General features: G+C 34.4%; 26 non-coding genes across 26 annotated transcripts; all 26 read right to left on the reverse strand.

Annotated features, from left to right (window-relative positions):
• Window positions 1-67: 67 nt before the first annotated feature.
• Window positions 68-179, reverse strand: trnal-caa. The gene is made up of 2 exons: window positions 142-179; window positions 68-113 (listed from the first exon to the last, which is right to left on the reverse strand). It is a non-coding gene; the product is annotated as a tRNA-Leu (tRNA).
• Window positions 180-527: 348 nt separating this feature from the next.
• Window positions 528-639, reverse strand: trnal-caa. Its single transcript has 2 exons — window positions 602-639; window positions 528-573 (listed from the first exon to the last, which is right to left on the reverse strand). It is a non-coding gene; the product is annotated as a tRNA-Leu (tRNA).
• Window positions 640-1,444: 805 nt separating this feature from the next.
• Window positions 1,445-1,556, reverse strand: trnal-caa. Its single transcript has 2 exons — window positions 1,519-1,556; window positions 1,445-1,490 (listed from the first exon to the last, which is right to left on the reverse strand). It is a non-coding gene; the product is annotated as a tRNA-Leu (tRNA).
• Window positions 1,557-1,904: 348 nt separating this feature from the next.
• trnal-caa lies at window positions 1,905-2,016 on the reverse strand. The gene is made up of 2 exons: window positions 1,979-2,016; window positions 1,905-1,950 (listed from the first exon to the last, which is right to left on the reverse strand). It is a non-coding gene; the product is annotated as a tRNA-Leu (tRNA).
• A 347-nt stretch (window positions 2,017-2,363) lies between these two features.
• On the reverse strand, window positions 2,364-2,475 carry trnal-caa. Its single transcript has 2 exons — window positions 2,438-2,475; window positions 2,364-2,409 (listed from the first exon to the last, which is right to left on the reverse strand). It is a non-coding gene; the product is annotated as a tRNA-Leu (tRNA).
• A 345-nt stretch (window positions 2,476-2,820) lies between these two features.
• trnal-caa lies at window positions 2,821-2,932 on the reverse strand. Its single transcript has 2 exons — window positions 2,895-2,932; window positions 2,821-2,866 (listed from the first exon to the last, which is right to left on the reverse strand). It is a non-coding gene; the product is annotated as a tRNA-Leu (tRNA).
• An 804-nt stretch (window positions 2,933-3,736) lies between these two features.
• Window positions 3,737-3,848, reverse strand: trnal-caa. Its single transcript has 2 exons — window positions 3,811-3,848; window positions 3,737-3,782 (listed from the first exon to the last, which is right to left on the reverse strand). It is a non-coding gene; the product is annotated as a tRNA-Leu (tRNA).
• A 1,267-nt stretch (window positions 3,849-5,115) lies between these two features.
• On the reverse strand, window positions 5,116-5,227 carry trnal-caa. Its single transcript has 2 exons — window positions 5,190-5,227; window positions 5,116-5,161 (listed from the first exon to the last, which is right to left on the reverse strand). It is a non-coding gene; the product is annotated as a tRNA-Leu (tRNA).
• A 347-nt stretch (window positions 5,228-5,574) lies between these two features.
• Window positions 5,575-5,685, reverse strand: trnal-caa. The gene is made up of 2 exons: window positions 5,648-5,685; window positions 5,575-5,620 (listed from the first exon to the last, which is right to left on the reverse strand). It is a non-coding gene; the product is annotated as a tRNA-Leu (tRNA).
• An 807-nt stretch (window positions 5,686-6,492) lies between these two features.
• Window positions 6,493-6,604, reverse strand: trnal-caa. Its single transcript has 2 exons — window positions 6,567-6,604; window positions 6,493-6,538 (listed from the first exon to the last, which is right to left on the reverse strand). It is a non-coding gene; the product is annotated as a tRNA-Leu (tRNA).
• A 347-nt stretch (window positions 6,605-6,951) lies between these two features.
• trnal-caa lies at window positions 6,952-7,063 on the reverse strand. Its single transcript has 2 exons — window positions 7,026-7,063; window positions 6,952-6,997 (listed from the first exon to the last, which is right to left on the reverse strand). It is a non-coding gene; the product is annotated as a tRNA-Leu (tRNA).
• An 808-nt stretch (window positions 7,064-7,871) lies between these two features.
• Window positions 7,872-7,983, reverse strand: trnal-caa. Its single transcript has 2 exons — window positions 7,946-7,983; window positions 7,872-7,917 (listed from the first exon to the last, which is right to left on the reverse strand). It is a non-coding gene; the product is annotated as a tRNA-Leu (tRNA).
• Window positions 7,984-8,330: 347 nt separating this feature from the next.
• Window positions 8,331-8,442, reverse strand: trnal-caa. Its single transcript has 2 exons — window positions 8,405-8,442; window positions 8,331-8,376 (listed from the first exon to the last, which is right to left on the reverse strand). It is a non-coding gene; the product is annotated as a tRNA-Leu (tRNA).
• Window positions 8,443-8,790: 348 nt separating this feature from the next.
• Window positions 8,791-8,902, reverse strand: trnal-caa. Its single transcript has 2 exons — window positions 8,865-8,902; window positions 8,791-8,836 (listed from the first exon to the last, which is right to left on the reverse strand). It is a non-coding gene; the product is annotated as a tRNA-Leu (tRNA).
• Window positions 8,903-9,248: 346 nt separating this feature from the next.
• trnal-caa lies at window positions 9,249-9,360 on the reverse strand. Its single transcript has 2 exons — window positions 9,323-9,360; window positions 9,249-9,294 (listed from the first exon to the last, which is right to left on the reverse strand). It is a non-coding gene; the product is annotated as a tRNA-Leu (tRNA).
• Window positions 9,361-9,707: 347 nt separating this feature from the next.
• trnal-caa lies at window positions 9,708-9,819 on the reverse strand. The gene is made up of 2 exons: window positions 9,782-9,819; window positions 9,708-9,753 (listed from the first exon to the last, which is right to left on the reverse strand). It is a non-coding gene; the product is annotated as a tRNA-Leu (tRNA).
• A 347-nt stretch (window positions 9,820-10,166) lies between these two features.
• trnal-caa lies at window positions 10,167-10,278 on the reverse strand. Its single transcript has 2 exons — window positions 10,241-10,278; window positions 10,167-10,212 (listed from the first exon to the last, which is right to left on the reverse strand). It is a non-coding gene; the product is annotated as a tRNA-Leu (tRNA).
• A 1,265-nt stretch (window positions 10,279-11,543) lies between these two features.
• On the reverse strand, window positions 11,544-11,655 carry trnal-caa. Its single transcript has 2 exons — window positions 11,618-11,655; window positions 11,544-11,589 (listed from the first exon to the last, which is right to left on the reverse strand). It is a non-coding gene; the product is annotated as a tRNA-Leu (tRNA).
• Window positions 11,656-12,002: 347 nt separating this feature from the next.
• On the reverse strand, window positions 12,003-12,114 carry trnal-caa. Its single transcript has 2 exons — window positions 12,077-12,114; window positions 12,003-12,048 (listed from the first exon to the last, which is right to left on the reverse strand). It is a non-coding gene; the product is annotated as a tRNA-Leu (tRNA).
• Window positions 12,115-12,460: 346 nt separating this feature from the next.
• trnal-caa lies at window positions 12,461-12,572 on the reverse strand. Its single transcript has 2 exons — window positions 12,535-12,572; window positions 12,461-12,506 (listed from the first exon to the last, which is right to left on the reverse strand). It is a non-coding gene; the product is annotated as a tRNA-Leu (tRNA).
• Window positions 12,573-12,919: 347 nt separating this feature from the next.
• trnal-caa lies at window positions 12,920-13,031 on the reverse strand. Its single transcript has 2 exons — window positions 12,994-13,031; window positions 12,920-12,965 (listed from the first exon to the last, which is right to left on the reverse strand). It is a non-coding gene; the product is annotated as a tRNA-Leu (tRNA).
• Window positions 13,032-13,378: 347 nt separating this feature from the next.
• Window positions 13,379-13,490, reverse strand: trnal-caa. Its single transcript has 2 exons — window positions 13,453-13,490; window positions 13,379-13,424 (listed from the first exon to the last, which is right to left on the reverse strand). It is a non-coding gene; the product is annotated as a tRNA-Leu (tRNA).
• Window positions 13,491-13,837: 347 nt separating this feature from the next.
• Window positions 13,838-13,949, reverse strand: trnal-caa. The gene is made up of 2 exons: window positions 13,912-13,949; window positions 13,838-13,883 (listed from the first exon to the last, which is right to left on the reverse strand). It is a non-coding gene; the product is annotated as a tRNA-Leu (tRNA).
• Window positions 13,950-14,296: 347 nt separating this feature from the next.
• Window positions 14,297-14,408, reverse strand: trnal-caa. Its single transcript has 2 exons — window positions 14,371-14,408; window positions 14,297-14,342 (listed from the first exon to the last, which is right to left on the reverse strand). It is a non-coding gene; the product is annotated as a tRNA-Leu (tRNA).
• Window positions 14,409-15,667: 1,259 nt separating this feature from the next.
• Window positions 15,668-15,779, reverse strand: trnal-caa. The gene is made up of 2 exons: window positions 15,742-15,779; window positions 15,668-15,713 (listed from the first exon to the last, which is right to left on the reverse strand). It is a non-coding gene; the product is annotated as a tRNA-Leu (tRNA).
• Window positions 15,780-17,028: 1,249 nt separating this feature from the next.
• Window positions 17,029-17,140, reverse strand: trnal-caa. The gene is made up of 2 exons: window positions 17,103-17,140; window positions 17,029-17,074 (listed from the first exon to the last, which is right to left on the reverse strand). It is a non-coding gene; the product is annotated as a tRNA-Leu (tRNA).
• Window positions 17,141-17,213: the final 73 nt, after the last annotated feature.

Here is a 17,213-nt window from a genome sequence, read left to right on the forward strand (position 1 = left end):
TTTTCTTTTCACCATTTGGAGAATTTTTCGGTATTGACAAAGAGCTACTTTTTTAAGGCAAAAGCTGTGTCAGAAGAGGGATTTGAACCCTCGCCTCCAATCGGAGACCAGAATACCCATGTAACTAGGAAGGATTCTCACCTTGAGTCTGGCGCCTTAGACCACTCGGCCATCCTGACAATTAAAAATCCTTCAAATTCATATTTTTTCATGATTCTATAACTTAACGTCTGATATGTCTGATGGAAACATGCAGATCTTAAGATACAAAGAAAAATAAACAAAAAACGTTAAAAGCTAATGAAAGATATAGTAAAAAACATTTTTTTATGGAATTTGAGTAACTTTTTGAATTCTAAACTAGGCATATGATGACATGTGTCGAACGATTATTCGCATTTCATGTGTTGTCTGTTCTCAAACTATGACATCTATCAAACGATTAATCACTGTTCATGTGTTTTCTTTTCACCATTTGGAGAATTTTTCGGTATTGACAAAGAGCTACATTTTTAAGGCAAAATCAGTGTCAGAAGAGGGATTTGAACCCTCGCCTCCAATCGGAGACCAGAATACCTGTGTAACTAGGAAGGATTCTCACCTTGAGTCTGGCGCCTTAGACCACTCAGCCATCCTGACAATTACATATCCTTAAAAATCATATTTTTTCATGATTCTGTAACATAACGTCTGATATGTCTGATGGAAACATGCAGATCTAAAGATACAAAGAAAAATCAACAAAAAACGTTAAAAGCTAATGAAAGATATAGTAAAAAACATTTTTTTATGGAATTTGAGTAACTTTTTGAATTCTAAACTAGGCATATGATGACGTGTCGAACGATTATTCGCATTTCATGTGTTGTCTGTTCTCAAACTATGACATCTATCAAACGATTAATCACTGTTCATGTGTTTTCTTTTCACCATTTGGAGAATTTTTCGGTATTGACAAAGAGCTACATTTTTAAGGCAAAAGCTTTGTCAGAAGAGGGATTTGAAACCTCGCCTCAAATCGGAGACCAGAAGACCCCTGTAACTAGGAAGGACTCTCACCTTGAGTCTGGCGCCTTAGACCACTCGGCCATTCTGACAATTAAAAATTCTTAAATTTCATATTTTTTCATGATTCTATAACATAACGTCTGATATGTCTGATGGAAACATGCAGATCTTAAGATACAAAGAAAAATAAATAAAAAACTTTAAAAGCTAATGAAAGATATAGTAAAAAACATTTTTTTATGGAATTTGAGTAAGTTTTTGAACTCGAAACTAGGCATATGATGACATGTTTCGAACGATTATTCGCATTTCATGTGTTGTCTGTTCTCAAACTATGGCATCTATCAAACGATTAATCACTGTTCATGTGTTTTCTTTTCACCATTTGGAGAATTTTTCGGTATTGACAAAGAGCTACTTTTTAAGGCAAAAGCTGTGTCAGAAGAGGGATTTGAACCCTCGCCTCCAATCGGAGACCAGAATACCCATGTAACTAGGAAGGATTCTCACCTTGAGTCTGGCGCCTTAGACCACTCGGCCATCCTGACAATTAAAAATCCTTCAAATTCATATTTTTTCATGATTCTATAACTTAACGTCTGATATGTCTGATGGAAACATGCAGATCTTAAGATACAAAGAAAAATAAACAAAAAACGTTAAAAGCTAATGAAAGATATAGTAAAAAACATTTTTTTATGGAATTTGAGTAACTTTTTGAATTCGAAACTAGGCATATGATGACATGTGTCGAACGATTATTCGCATTTCATGTGTTGTCTGTTCTCAAACTATGACATCTATCAAACGATTAATCACTGTTCATGTGTTGTCTTTACACCATTTGGAGAATTTTTCGGTATTGACAAAGAGCTACATTTTTAAGGCAAAATCAGTGTCAGAAGAGGGATTTGAACCCTCGCCTCCAATCGGAGACCAGAATACCTGTGTAACTAGGAAGGATTCTCACCTTGAGTCTGGCGCCTTAGACCACTCAGCCATCCTGACAATTACATATCCTTAAAAATCATATTTTTTCATGATTCTGTAACATAACGTCTGATATGTCTGATGGAAACATGCAGATCTAAAGATACAAAGAAAAATCAACAAAAAACGTTAAAAGCTAATGAAAGATATAGTAAAAAACATTTTTTTTATGGAATTTGAGTAACTTTTTGAATTCTAAACTAGGCATATGATGACGTGTCGAACGATTATTCGCATTTCATGTGTTGTCTGTTCTCAAACTATGACAGATATCAAACGATTAATCACTGTTCATGTGTTTTCTTTTCACCATTTGGAGAATTTTTCGGTATTGACAAAGAGCTACATTTTTAAGGCAAAAGCTTTGTCAGAAGAGGGATTTGAACCCTCGCCTCCAATCGGAGACCAGAATACCCCTGTAACTAGGAAGGATTTTCACCTTGAGTCTGGCGCCTTAGACCACTCGGCCATCCTGACAATTACATATCCTTAAAAATCATATTTTTTCATGATTCTGTAACATAACGTCTGATATGTCTGATGGAAACATGCAGATCTTAAGATACAAAGAAAAATAAACAAAAACGTTAAATGCTAATGAAAGATATAGTAAAAAACATTTTTTTATGGAATTTGAGTAAGTTATTGAATTCCAAACTAGGCATATGATGACGTGTCGAACGATTATTCGCATTTCATGTGTTGTCTGTTCTCAAACTATGACAGATATCAAACGATTAATCACTGTTCATGTGTTTTCTTTTCACCATTTGGAGAATTTTTCGGTATTGACAAAGAGCTACATTTTTAAGGCAAAAGCTTTGTCAGAAGAGGGATTTGAACCCTCGCCTCCAATCGGAGACCAGAATACCCCTGTAACTAGGAAGGATTTTCACCTTGAGTCTGGCACCTTAGACCACTCGGCCATCCTGACAATTACATATCCTTAAAAATCATATTTTTTCATGATTCTGTAACATAACGTCTGATATGTCTGATGGAAACATGCAGATCTTAAGATACAAAGAAAAATAAACAAAAACGTTAAATGCTAATGAAAGATATAGTAAAAAACATTTTTTTATGGAATTTGAGTAAGTTATTGAATTCCAAACTAGGCATTAGATGACACGTGTCGAACGATTATTTGCATTTCATTTGTTGTCTGTTCTCAAACTATGACATATATCAAACGATTAATCACTGTTCATGTGTTTTCTTTTCACCATTTGGATAATTTTTCGGTATAGACAAAGAGCTATTTTTTTAAGGCAAAAGCCGTGCCAGAAGAGGGATTTGAACCCTCGCCTCAAATCGGAGACCAGAATACCCCTGTAACTAGGAAGGATTCTCACCTTGAGTCTGGCGCCTTAGACCACTCGGCCATCCTGACAATTACATATCCTTAAAAATCATATTTTTTCATGATTCTGTAACATAACGTCTGATATGTCTGATGGAAACATGCAGATCTAAAGATACAAAGAAAAATCAACAAAAAACGTTAAAAGCTAATGAAAGATATAGTAAAAAACATTTTTTAATGGAATTTGAGTAACTTTTTGAATTCTAAACTAGGCATATGATGACGTGTCGAACGATTATTCGCATTTCATGTGTTGTCTGTTCTCAAACTATGACAGATATCAAACGATTAATCACTGTTCATGTGTTTTCTTTTCACCATTTGGAGAATTTTTCGGTATTGACAAAGAGCTACATTTTTAAGGCAAAACTTTGTCAGAAGAGGGATTTGAACCCTCGCCTCCAATCGGAGACCAGAATACCCCTGTAACTAGGAAGGATTTTCACCTTGAGTCTGGCGCCTTAGACCACTCGGCCATCCTGACAATTACATATCCTTAAAAATCATATTTTTTCATGATTCTGTAACATAACGTCTGATATGTCTGATGGAAACATGCAGATCTTAAGATACAAAGAAAAATAAACAAAAACGTTAAATGCTAATGAAAGATATAGTAAAAAACATTTTTTTATGGAATTTGAGTAAGTTATTGAATTCCAAACTAGGCATAAGATGACACGTGTCGAACGATTATTTGCATTTCATTTGTTGTCTGTTCTCAAACTATGACATATATCAAACGATTAATCACTGTTCATGTGTTTTCTTTTCACCATTTGGAGAATTTTTCGGTATAGACAAAGAGCTATTTTTTTAAGGCAAAAGCCGTGCCAGAAGAGGGATTTGAACCCTCGCCTCAAATCGGAGACCAGAATACCCTGTAACTAGGAAGGATTCTCACCTTGAGTCTGGCGCCTTAGACCACTCGGCCATCCTGACAATTACATATCCTTAAAAATCATATTTTTTCATGATTCTGTAACATAACGTCTGATATGTCTGATGGAAACATGCAGATCTAAAGATACAAAGAAAAATCAACAAAAAACGTTAAAAGCTAATGAAAGATATAGTAAAAAACATTTTTTTATGGAATTTGAGTAACTTTTTGAATTCTAAACTAGGCATATGATGACATGTGTCGAACGATTATTCGCATTTCATGTGTTGTCTGTTCTCAAACTATGGCATCTATCAAACGATTAATCACTGTTCATGTGTTTTCTTTTCACCATTTGGAGAATTTTTCGGTATTGAAAAAGAGCTACTTTTTTAAGGCAAAAGCTGTGTCAGAAGAGGGATTTGAACCCTAGCCTCTAATCGGAGACCAGAATACCCATGTAACTAGGAAGGATTCTCACCTTGAGTCTGGCGCCTTAGACCACTCAGCCATTCTGACAATTAAAAATTCTTAAAATTTCATATTTTTTCATGATTCTATAACATAACGTCTGATATGTCTGATGGAAACATGCAGATCTTAAGATACAAAGAAAAATAAATAAAAAACTTTAAAAGCTAATGAAAGATATAGTAAAAAACATTTTTTTATGGAATTTGAGTAAGTTTTTGAACTCGAAACTAGGCATATGATGACATGTTTCGAACAATTATTCGCATTTCATGTGTTGTCTGTTCTCAAACTATGGCATCTATCAAACGATTAATCACTGTTCATGTGTTTTCTTTTCACCATTTGGAGAATTTTTCGGTATTGACAAAGAGCTACTTTTTTAAGGCAAAAGCTGTGTCAGAAGAGGGATTTGAACCCTCGCCTCCAATCGGAGACCAGAATACCCATGTAACTAGGAAGGATTCTCACCTTGAGTCTGGCGCCTTAGACCACTCGGCCATCCTGACAATTAAAAATCCTTAAAATTCATATTTTTTCATGATTCTATAACTTAACGTCTGATATGTCTGATGGAAACATGCAGATCTTAAGATACAAAGAAAAATAAACAAAAAACGTTAAAAGCTAATGAAAGATATAGTAAAAAACATTTTTTTATGGAATTTGAGTAACTTTTTGAATTCTAAACTAGGCATATGATGACATGTGTCGAACGATTATTCGCATTTCATGTGTTGTCTGTTCTCAAACTATGACATCTATCAAACGATTAATCACTGTTCATGTGTTGTCTTTCACCATTTGGAGAATTTTTCGGTATTGACAAAGAGCTACATTTTTAAGGCAAAATCAGTGTCAGAAGAGGGATTTGAACCCTCGCCTCCAATCGGAGACCAGAATACCCTGTAACTAGGAAGGATTCTCACCTTGAGTCTGGCGCCTTAGACCACTCAGCCATCCTGACAATTACATATCCTTAAAAATCATATTTTTTCATGATTCTGTAACATAACGTCTGATATGTCTGATGGAAACATGCAGATCTAAAGATACAAAGAAAAATCAACAAAAAACGTTAAAAGCTAATGAAAGATATAGTAAAAAACATTTTTTTATGGAATTTGAGTAACTTTTTGAATTCTAAACTAGGCATATGATGACGTGTCGAACGATTATTCGCATTTCATGTGTTGTCTGTTCTCAAACTATGACATCTATCAAACGATTAATCACTGTTCATGTGTTTTCTTTTCACCATTTGGAGAATTTTTCGGTATTGACAAAGAGCTACATTTTTAAGGCAAAAGCTTTGTCAGAAGAGGGATTTGAAACCTCGCCTCCAATCGGAGACCAGAAGACCCCTGTAACTAGGAAGGATTCTCACCTTGAGTCTGGCGCCTTAGACCACTCGGCCATTCTGACAATTAAAAATTCTTAAATTTCATATTTTTTCATGATTCTATAACATAACGTCTGATATGTCTGATGGAAACATGCAGATCTTAAGATACAAAGAAAAATAAATAAAAAACTTTAAAAGCTAATGAAAGATATAGTAAAAAAACATTTTTTTATGGAATTTGAGTAAGTTTTTGAACTCGAAACTAGGCATATGATGACATGTTTCGAACGATTATTCGCATTTCATGTGTTGTCTGTTCTCAAACTATGGCATCTATCAAACGATTAATCACTGTTCATGTGTTTTCTTTTCACCATTTGGAGAATTTTTCGGTATTGACAAAGAGCTACTTTTTTAAGGCAAAAGCTGTGTCAGAAGAGGGATTTGAACCCTCGCCTCCAATCGGAGACCAGAATACCCATGTAACTAGGAAGGATTCTCACCTTGAGTCTGGCGCCTTAGACCACTCGGCCATCCTGACAATTAAAAATCCTTCAAATTCATATTTTTTCATGATTCTATAACTTAACGTCTGATATGTCTGATGGAAACATGCAGATCTTAAGATACAAAGAAAAATAAACAAAAAACGTTAAAAGCTAATGAAAGATATAGTAAAAAACATTTTTAATGGAATTTGAGTAACTTTTTGAATTCTAAACTAGGCATATGATGACATGTGTCGAACGATTATTCGCATTTCATGTGTTGTCTGTTCTCAAACTATGACATCTATCAAACGATTAATCACTGTTCATGTGTTGTCTTTACACCATTTGGAGAATTTTTCGGTATTGACAAAGAGCTACATTTTTAAGGCAAAATCAGTGTCAGAAGAGGGATTTGAACCCTCGCCTCCAATCGGAGACCAGAATACCTCTGTAACTAGGAAGGATTCTCACCTTGAGTCTGGCGCCTTAGACCACTCAGCCATCCTGACAATTACATATCCTTAAAAATCATATTTTTTCATGATTCTGTAACATAACGTCTGATATGTCTGATGGAAACATGCAGATCTAAAGATACAAAGAAAAATCAACAAAAAACGTTAAAAGCTAATGAAAGATATAGTAAAAAACATTTTTTTTATGGAATTTGAGTAACTTTTTGAATTCTAAACTAGGCATATGATGACGTGTCGAACGATTATTCGCATTTCATGTGTTGTCTGTTCTCAAACTATGACATCTATCAAACGATTAATCACTGTTCATGTGTTTTCTTTTCACCATTTGGAGAATTTTTCGGTATTGACAAAGAGCTACATTTTTAAGGCAAAAGCTTTGTCAGAAGAGGGATTTGAAACCTCGCCTCAAATCGGAGACCAGAAGACCCCTGTAACTAGGAAGGATTTCTCACCTTGAGTCTGGCGCCTTAGACCACTCGGCCATTCTGACAATTAAAAATTCTTAAATTTCATATTTTTTCATGATTCTATAACATAACGTCTGATATGTCTGATGGAAACATGCAGATCTTAAGATACAAAGAAAAATAAATAAAAAACTTTAAAAGCTAATGAAAGATATAGTAAAAAAACATTTTTTATGGAATTTGAGTAACTTTTTGAATTCTAAACTAGGCATATGATGACATGTGTCGAACGATTATTCGCATTTCATGTGTTGTCTGTTCTCAAACTATGGCATCTATCAAACGATTAATCACTGTTCATGTGTTTTCTTTTCACCATTTGGAGAATTTTTCGGTATTGACAAAGAGCTACTTTTTTAAGGCAAAAGCTGTGTCAGAAGAGGGATTTGAACCCTCGCCTCCAATCGGAGACCAGAATACCCATGTAACTAGGAAGGATTCTCACCTTGAGTCTGGCGCCTTAGACCACTCGGCCATCCTGACAATTAAAAATCCTTAAAATTCATATTTTTTCATGATTCTATAACTTAACGTCTGATATGTCTGATGGAAACATGCAGATCTTAAGATACAAAGAAAAATAAACAAAAAACGTTAAAAGCTAATGAAAGATATAGTAAAAAACATTTTTTTATGGAATTTGAGTAACTTTTTGAATTCGAAACTAGGCATATGATGACATGTGTCGAACGATTATTCGCATTTCATGTGTTGTCTGTTCTCAAACTATGACATCTATCAAACGATTAATCACTGTTCATGTGTTGTCTTTCACCATTTGGAGAATTTTTCGGTATTGACAAAGAGCTACATTTTTAAGGCAAAATCAGTGTCAGAAGAGGGATTTGAACCCTCGCCTCCAATCGGAGACCAGAATACCTGTGTAACTAGGAAGGATTCTCACCTTGAGTCTGGCGCCTTAGACCACTCAGCCATCCTGACAATTACATATCCTTAAAAATCATATTTTTTCATGATTCTGTAACATAACGTCTGATATGTCTGATGGAAACATGCAGATCTTAAGATACAAAGAAAAATCAACAAAAAACGTTAAAAGCTAATGAAAGATATAGTAAAAAACATTTTTTTTTATGGAATTTGAGTAACTTTTTGAATTCTAAACTAGGCATATGATGACGTGTCGAACGATTATTCGCATTTCATGTGTTGTCTGTTCTCAAACTATGACAGATATCAAACGATTAATCACTGTTCATGTGTTTTCTTTTCACCATTTGGAGAATTTTTCGGTATTGACAAAGAGCTACATTTTTAAGGCAAAAGCTTTGTCAGAAGAGGGATTTGAACCCTCGCCTCCAATCGGAGACCAGAATACCCCTGTAACTAGGAAGGATTTTCACCTTGAGTCTGGCGCCTTAGACCACTCGGCCATCCTGACAATTACATATCCTTAAAAATCATATTTTTTCATGATTCTGTAACATAACGTCTGATATGTCTGATGGAAACATGCAGATCTTAAGATACAAAGAAAAATAAACAAAAAACGTTAAATGCTAATGAAAGATATAGTAAAAAACATTTTTTTATGGAATTTGAGTAAGTTATTGAATTCCAAACTAGGCATATGATGACGTGTCGAACGATTATTCGCATTTCATGTGTTGTCTGTTCTCAAACTATGACAGATATCAAACGATTAATCACTGTTCATGTGTTTTCTTTTCACCATTTGGAGAATTTTTCGGTATTGACAAAGAGCTACATTTTTAAGGCAAAAGCTTTGTCAGAAGAGGGATTTGAACCCTCGCCTCCAATCGGAGACCAGAATACCCCTGTAACTAGGAAGGATTTTCACCTTGAGTCTGGCGCCTTAGACCACTCGGCCATCCTGACAATTACATATCCTTAAAAATCATATTTTTTCATGATTCTGTAACATAACGTCTGATATGTCTGATGGAAACATGCAGATCTTAAGATACAAAGAAAAATAAACAAAAACGTTAAATGCTAATGAAAGATATAGTAAAAAACATTTTTTTATGGAATTTGAGTAAGTTATTGAATTCCAAACTAGGCATTAGATGACACGTGTCGAACGATTATTTGCATTTCATTTGTTGTCTGTTCTCAAACTATGACATATATCAAACGATTAATCACTGTTCATGTGTTTTCTTTTCACCATTTGGATAATTTTTCGGTATTGACAAAGAGCTATTTTTTTAAGGCAAAAGCCGTGTCAGAAGAGGGATTTGAACCCTCGCCTCAAATCGGAGACCAGAATACCCGTGTAACTAGGAAGGATTCTCACCTTGAGTCTGGCGCCTTAGACCACTCGGCCATCCTGACAATTACATATCCTTAAAAATCATATTTTTTCATGATTCTGTAACATAACGTCTGATATGTCTGATGGAAACATGCAGATCTAAAGATACAAAGAAAAATCAACAAAAAACGTTAAAAGCTAATGAAAGATATAGTAAAAAACATTTTTTTAATGGAATTTGAGTAACTTTTTGAATTCTAAACTAGGCATATGATGACGTGTCGAACGATTATTCGCATTTCATGTGTTGTCTGTTCTCAAACTATGACAGATATCAAACGATTAATCACTGTTCATGTGTTTTCTTTTCACCATTTGGAGAATTTTTCGGTATTGACAAAGAGCTACATTTTTAAGGCAAAAGCTTTGTCAGAAGAGGGATTTGAACCCTCGCCTCCAATCGGAGACCAGAATACCCCTGTAACTAGGAAGGATTTTCACCTTGAGTCTGGCGCCTTAGACCACTCGGCCATCCTGACAATTACATATCCTTAAAAATCATATTTTTTCATGATTCTGTAACATAACGTCTGATATGTCTGATGGAAACATGCAGATCTTAAGATACAAAGAAAAATAAACAAAAACGTTAAATGCTAATGAAAGATATAGTAAAAACATTTTTTTATGGAATTTGAGTAAGTTATTGAATTCCAAACTAGGCATAAGATGACACGTGTCGAACGATTATTTGCATTTCATTTGTTGTCTGTTCTCAAACTATGACATATATCAAACGATTAATCACTGTTCATGTGTTTTCTTTTCACCATTTGGAGAATTTTTCGGTATAGACAAAGAGCTATTTTTTTAAGGCAAAAGCCGTGCCAGAAGAGGGATTTGAACCCTCGCCTCAAATCGGAGACCAGAATACCCCTGTAACTAGGAAGGATTCTCACCTTGAGTCTGGCGCCTTAGACCACTCGGCCATCCTGACAATTACATATCCTTAAAATCATATTTTTTCATGATTCTGTAACATAACGTCTGATATGTCTGATGGAAACATGCAGATCTAAAGATACAAAGAAAAATCAACAAAAAACGTTAAAAGCTAATGAAAGATATAGTAAAAAACATTTTTTTATGGAATTTGAGTAACTTTTTGAATTCTAAACTAGGCATATGATGACATGTGTCGAACGATTATTCGCATTTCATGTGTTGTCTGTTCTCAAACTATGGCATCTATCAAACGATTAATCACTGTTCATGTGTTTTCTTTTCACCATTTGGAGAATTTTTCGGTATTGAAAAAGAGCTACTTTCTTAAGGCAAAAGCTGTGTCAGAAGAGGGATTTGAACCCTAGCCTCTAATCGGAGACCAGAATACCCATGTAACTAGGAAGGATTCTCACCTTGAGTCTGGCGCCTTAGACCACTCAGCCATTCTGACAATTAAAAATTCTTAAATTTCATATTTTTTCATGATTCTATAACATAACGTCTGATATGTCTGATGGAAACATGCAGATCTTAAGATACAAAGAAAAATAAATAAAAAACTTTAAAAGCTAATGAAAGATATAGTAAAAAACATTTTTTTATGGAATTTGAGTAACTTTTTGAATTCTAAACTAGGCATATGATGACATGTGTCGAACGATTATTCGCATTTCATGTGTTGTCTGTTCTCAAACTATGGCATCTATCAAACGATTAATCACTGTTCATGTGTTTTCTTTTCACCATTTGGAGAATTTTTCGGTATTGACAAAGAGCTACTTTTTTAAGGCAAAAGCTGTGTCAGAAGAGGGATTTGAACCCTCGCCTCCAATCGGAGACCAGAATACCCATGTAACTAGGAAGGATTCTCACCTTGAGTCTGGCGCCTTAGACCACTCGGCCATCCTGACAATTAAAAATCCTTAAAATTCATATTTTTTCATGATTCTATAACTTAACGTCTGATATGTCTGATGGAAACATGCAGATCTTAAGATACAAAGAAAAATAAACAAAAAACGTTAAAAGCTAATGAAAGATATAGTAAAAAACATTTTTTTATGGAATTTGAGTAACTTTTTGAATTCGAAACTAGGCATATGATGACATGTGTCGAACGATTATTCGCATTTCATGTGTTGTCTGTTCTCAAACTATGACATCTATCAAACGATTAATCACTGTTCATGTGTTGTCTTTCACCATTTGGAGAATTTTTCGGTATTGACAAAGAGCTACATTTTTAAGGCAAAATCAGTGTCAGAAGAGGGATTTGAACCCTCGCCTCCAATCGGAGACCAGAATACCTGTGTAACTAGGAAGGATTCTCACCTTGAGTCTGGCGCCTTAGACCACTCGGCCATCCTGACAATTACATATCCTTAAAAATCATATTTTTTCATGATTCTGTAACATAACGTCTGATATGTCTGATGGAAACATGCAGATCTAAAGATACAAAGAAAAATCAACAAAAAACGTTAAAAGCTAATGAAAGATATAGTAAAAAACATTTTTTTATGGAATTTGAGTAACTTTTTGAATTCTAAACTAGGCATATGATGATGTGTCGAACGATTATTCGCATTTCATGTGTTGTCTGTTCTCAAACTATGACAGATATCAAACGATTAATCACTGTTCATGTGTTTTCTTTTCACCATTTGGAGAATTTTTCGGTATTGACAAAGAGCTACATTTTTAAGGCAAAAGCTTTGTCAGAAGAGGGATTTGAACCCTCGCCTCCAATCGGAGACCAGAATACCCCTGTAACTAGGAAGGATTTTCACCTTGAGTCTGGCGCCTTAGACCACTCGGCCATCCTGACAATTACATATCCTTAAAAATCATATTTTTTCATGATTCTGTAACATAACGTCTGATATGTCTGATGGAAACATGCAGATCTTAAGATACAAAGAAAAATAAACAAAAACGTTAAATGCTAATGAAAGATATAGTAAAAAACATTTTTTTATGGAATTTGAGTAAGTTATTGAATTCCAAACTAGGCATAAGATGACACGTGTCGAACGATTATTTGCATTTCATTTGTTGTCTGTTCTCAAACTATGACATATATCAAACGATTAATCACTGTTCATGTGTTTTCTTTTCACCATTTGGATAATTTTTCGGTATAGACAAAGAGCTATTTTTTTAAGGCAAAAGCCGTGTCAGAAGAGGGATTTGAACCCTCGCCTCAAATCGGAGACCAGAATACCCCTGTAACTAGGAAGGATTCTCACCTTGAGTCTGGCGCCTTAGACCACTCGGCCATCCTGACAATTACATATCCTTAAAAATCATATTTTTTCATGATTCTGTAACATAACGTCTGATATGTCTGATGGAAACATGCAGATCTAAAGATACAAAGAAAAATCAACAAAAAACGTTAAAAGCTAATGAAAGATATAGTAAAAAACATTTTTTTAATGGAATTTGAGTAACTTTTTGAATTCTAAACTAGGCATATGATGACGTGTCGAACGATTATTCGCATTTCATGTGTTGTCTGTTCTCAAACTATGACAGATATCAAACGATTAATCACTGTTCATGTGTTTTCTTTTCACCATTTGGAGAATTTTTCGGTATTGACAAAGAGCTACATTTTTAAGGCAAAAGCTTTGTCAGAAGAGGGATTTGAACCCTCGCCTCCAATCGGAGACCAGAATACCCCTGTAACTAGGAAGGATTTTCACCTTGAGTCTGGCGCCTTAGACCACTCGGCCATCCTGACAATTACATATCCTTAAAAATCATATTTTTTCATGATTCTGTAACATAACGTCTGATATGTCTGATGGAAACATGCAGATCTAAAGATACAAAGAAAAATCAACAAAAAACGTTAAAAGCTAATGAAAGATATAGTAAAAAACATTTTTTTAATGGAATTTGAGTAACTTTTTGAATTCTAAACTAGGCATATGATGACGTGTCGAACGATTATTCGCATTTCATGTGTTGTCTGTTCTCAAACTATGACAGATATCAAACGATTAATCACTGTTCATGTGTTTTCTTTTCACCATTTGGAGAATTTTTCGGTATTGACAAAGAGCTACATTTTTAAGGCAAAAGCTTTGTCAGAAGAGGGATTTGAACCCTCGCCTCCAATCGGAGACCAGAATACCCCTGTAACTAGGAAGGATTTTCACCTTGAGTCTGGCGCCTTAGACCACTCGGCCATCCTGACAATTACATATCCTTAAAAATCATATTTTTTCATGATTCTGTAACATAACGTCTGATATGTCTGATGGAAACATGCAGATCTTAAGATACAAAGAAAAATAAACAAAAACGTTAAATGCTAATGAAAGATATAGTAAAAAACATTTTTTTATGGAATTTGAGTAAGTTATTGAATTCCAAACTAGGCATAAGATGACACGTGTCGAACGATTATTTGCATTTCATTTGTTGTCTGTTCTCAAACTATGACATATATCAAACGATTAATCACTGTTCATGTGTTTTCTTTTCACCATTTGGATAATTTTTCGGTATTGACAAAGAGCTATTTTTTTAAGGCAAAAGCCGTGTCAGAAGAGGGATTTGAACCCTCGCCTCAAATCGGAGACCAGAATACCCCTGTAACTAGGAAGGATTCTCACCTTGAGTCTGGCGCCTTAGACCACTCGGCCATCCTGACAATTACATATCTTTAAAAATCATATTTTTTCATGATTCTGTAACATAACGTCTGATATGTCTGATGGAAACATGCAGATCTTAAGATACAAAGAAAAATAAACAAAAAACGTTAAAAGCTAATGAAAGATATAGTAAAAAACATTTTTTTATGGAATTTGAGTAAGTTATTGAATTCCAAACTAGGCATATGATGAAATGTGTCGAACGATTATTCGCATTTCATGTGTTGTCTGTTCTCAAACTATGGCATCTATCAAACGATTAATCACTGTTCATGTGTTTTCTTTTCACCATTTGGAGAATTTTTCGGTATTGACAAAGAGCTACTTTTTTAAGGCAAAAGCCATGTCAGAAGAGGGATTTGAACCCTCGCCTCAAATCGGAGACCAGAATACCCCTGTAACTAGGAAGGATTCTCACCTTGAGTCTGGCGCATTAGACCACTCGGCCATCCTGACAATTAAAAATTCTTAAAATTCATATTTTTTCATGATTCTGTAACATAACATCTGATATGTCTGATGGAAACATGCAGATCTTAAGATACAAAGAAAAATCAACAAAAAACGTTAAAAGCTAATGAAAGATATAGTAAAAAACATTTTTTTATGGAATTTGAGTATCTTTTTAATTTCTAAACTAGGCATAAGATGACACGTGTCGAACGATTATTTGCATTTCATGTGTTGTCTGTTCTCAAACTATGACATATATCAACCGATTAATCACTGTTCATGTGTTTTCTTTTCAACATTTGGAGAATTTTTCGGTATTGACAAAGAGCTACTTTTTTAAGGAAAAAGCCATGTCAGAAGAGGGATTTGAACCCTCGCCTCCAATCGGAGACCAGAATAACCCTGTAACTAGGAAGGATTCTCACCTTGAGTCTGGCGCCATAGACCATCCTGACAATTAAAAATTTAAAAATTCATATTTTTTCATGATTCTGTAACATAACGTCTGATATGTCTGATGGAAACATGCAGATCTTAAGATACAAAGAAAAATCAACAAAAAACGTTAAAAGCTAATGAAAGATATAGTAAAAAACATTTTTTTAATGGAATTTGAGTAACTTTTTGAATTCTAAACTAGGCATATGATGACATGTGTCGAACGATTATTCGCATTTCATGTGTTGTCTGTTCTCAAACTATGACATATATCAAACGATTAATCACTGTTCATGAGTTTTCCTTTCACCATTTGGAGAATTTTTCAGTATTGACAAAGAGCTATTTTTTAATGCAAAAACTGTGTCAGAAGAGGGATTTGAACCCTCGCCTCCAATCGGAGACCAGAAAACCCCTGTAACTAGGAAGGATTCTCACCTTGAGTCTGGCGCCTTAGACCACTCGGCCATCCTGACAATTAAAAATTCTTAAATTTCATATTTTTTCATGATTCTATAACATAACGTCTGATATGTCTGATGGAAACATGCAGATCTTAAGATACAAAGAAAAATAAAACAAAAAACTTTAAAAGCTAATGAAAGATATAGTAAAAAACTTTTTTTAATGGAATTTGAGTAACTTTTTGAATTCTAAACTAGGCATATGATGACATTTGTCGAACGATTATTCGCATTTCATGTGTTGTCTGTTCTCAAACTATGGCATCTATCAAAAGATTAATCACTGTTCATGTGTTTTCTTTTCAACATTTGGAGAATTTTTCGGTATTGACAAAGAGCTACTTTTTTAAGGAAAAAGCCGTGTCAGAAGAGGGATTTGAACCCTCGCCTCCAATCGGAGACCAGAATACCCCTGTAACTAGGAAGGATTCTCACCTTGAGTCTGGCGCCTTAGACCATCCTGACAATTAACAATTCTTAAAATTCATATTTTTCATGATTCTGTAACATAACCTCTGATATGTCTGATGGAAACATGCAGATCTTAAGATACAAAGAAAAATCAACAAAAAACGTTAAAAGCTAATGAAAGATATAGTAAAAAACATTTTTTTATGGAATTTGAGTAACTTTTTTAATTCTAAACTAGGCATATGATGACATGTGTCGAACGATTATTCGCATTTCATGTGTTGTCTGTTCTCAAACTATGGCATCTATCAAACGATTAATCACTGTTCATGTGTTTTCTTTTCAACATTTGGAGAATTTTTCGGTATTGACAAAGAGCTACTTTTTTAAGGAAAAAGCCGTGTCAGAAGAGGGATTTGAACCCTCGCCTCCAATCGGAGACCAGAATAACCCTGTAACTAGGAAGGATTCTCACCTTGAGTCTGGCGCCTTAGACCATCCTGACAATTAAAAATTCTTAAAATTCATATTTTTTCATGATTCTGTAACATAACGTCTGATATGTCTGATGGAAACATGCAGATCTTAAGATACAAAGAAAAATAAACAAAAAACGTTAAAAGCTAATGAAAGATATAGTAAAAAACATTTTTTTATGGAATTTGAGTAACTTTTTGAATTCTAAACTAGGCATATGATGACGTGTCGAACGATTATTCGCATTTCATGTGTTGTCTGTTCTCAAACTATGACATATATCAAACGATTAATCACTGTTCATGAGTTTTCCTTTCACCATTTGGAGAATTTTTCAGTATTGACAAAGAGCTATTTTTTAATGCAAAAACTGTGTCAGAAGAGGGATTTGAACCCTCGCCTCCAATCGGAGACCAGAAAACCCATGTAACTAGGAAGGATTCTCACCTTGAGTCTGGCGCCTTAGACCACTCAGCCATCCTGACAATTAAAAATTCTTAAATTTCATATTTTTTCATAATTCTATAACATAACGTCTGATATGTCTGATGGAAACAT

The sequence above is a fragment of the Oncorhynchus gorbuscha genome, unplaced genomic scaffold, assembly GCF_021184085.1.
Source record: "Oncorhynchus gorbuscha isolate QuinsamMale2020 ecotype Even-year unplaced genomic scaffold, OgorEven_v1.0 Un_scaffold_1311, whole genome shotgun sequence".
NCBI lineage: Eukaryota > Metazoa > Chordata > Actinopteri > Salmoniformes > Salmonidae > Oncorhynchus > Oncorhynchus gorbuscha.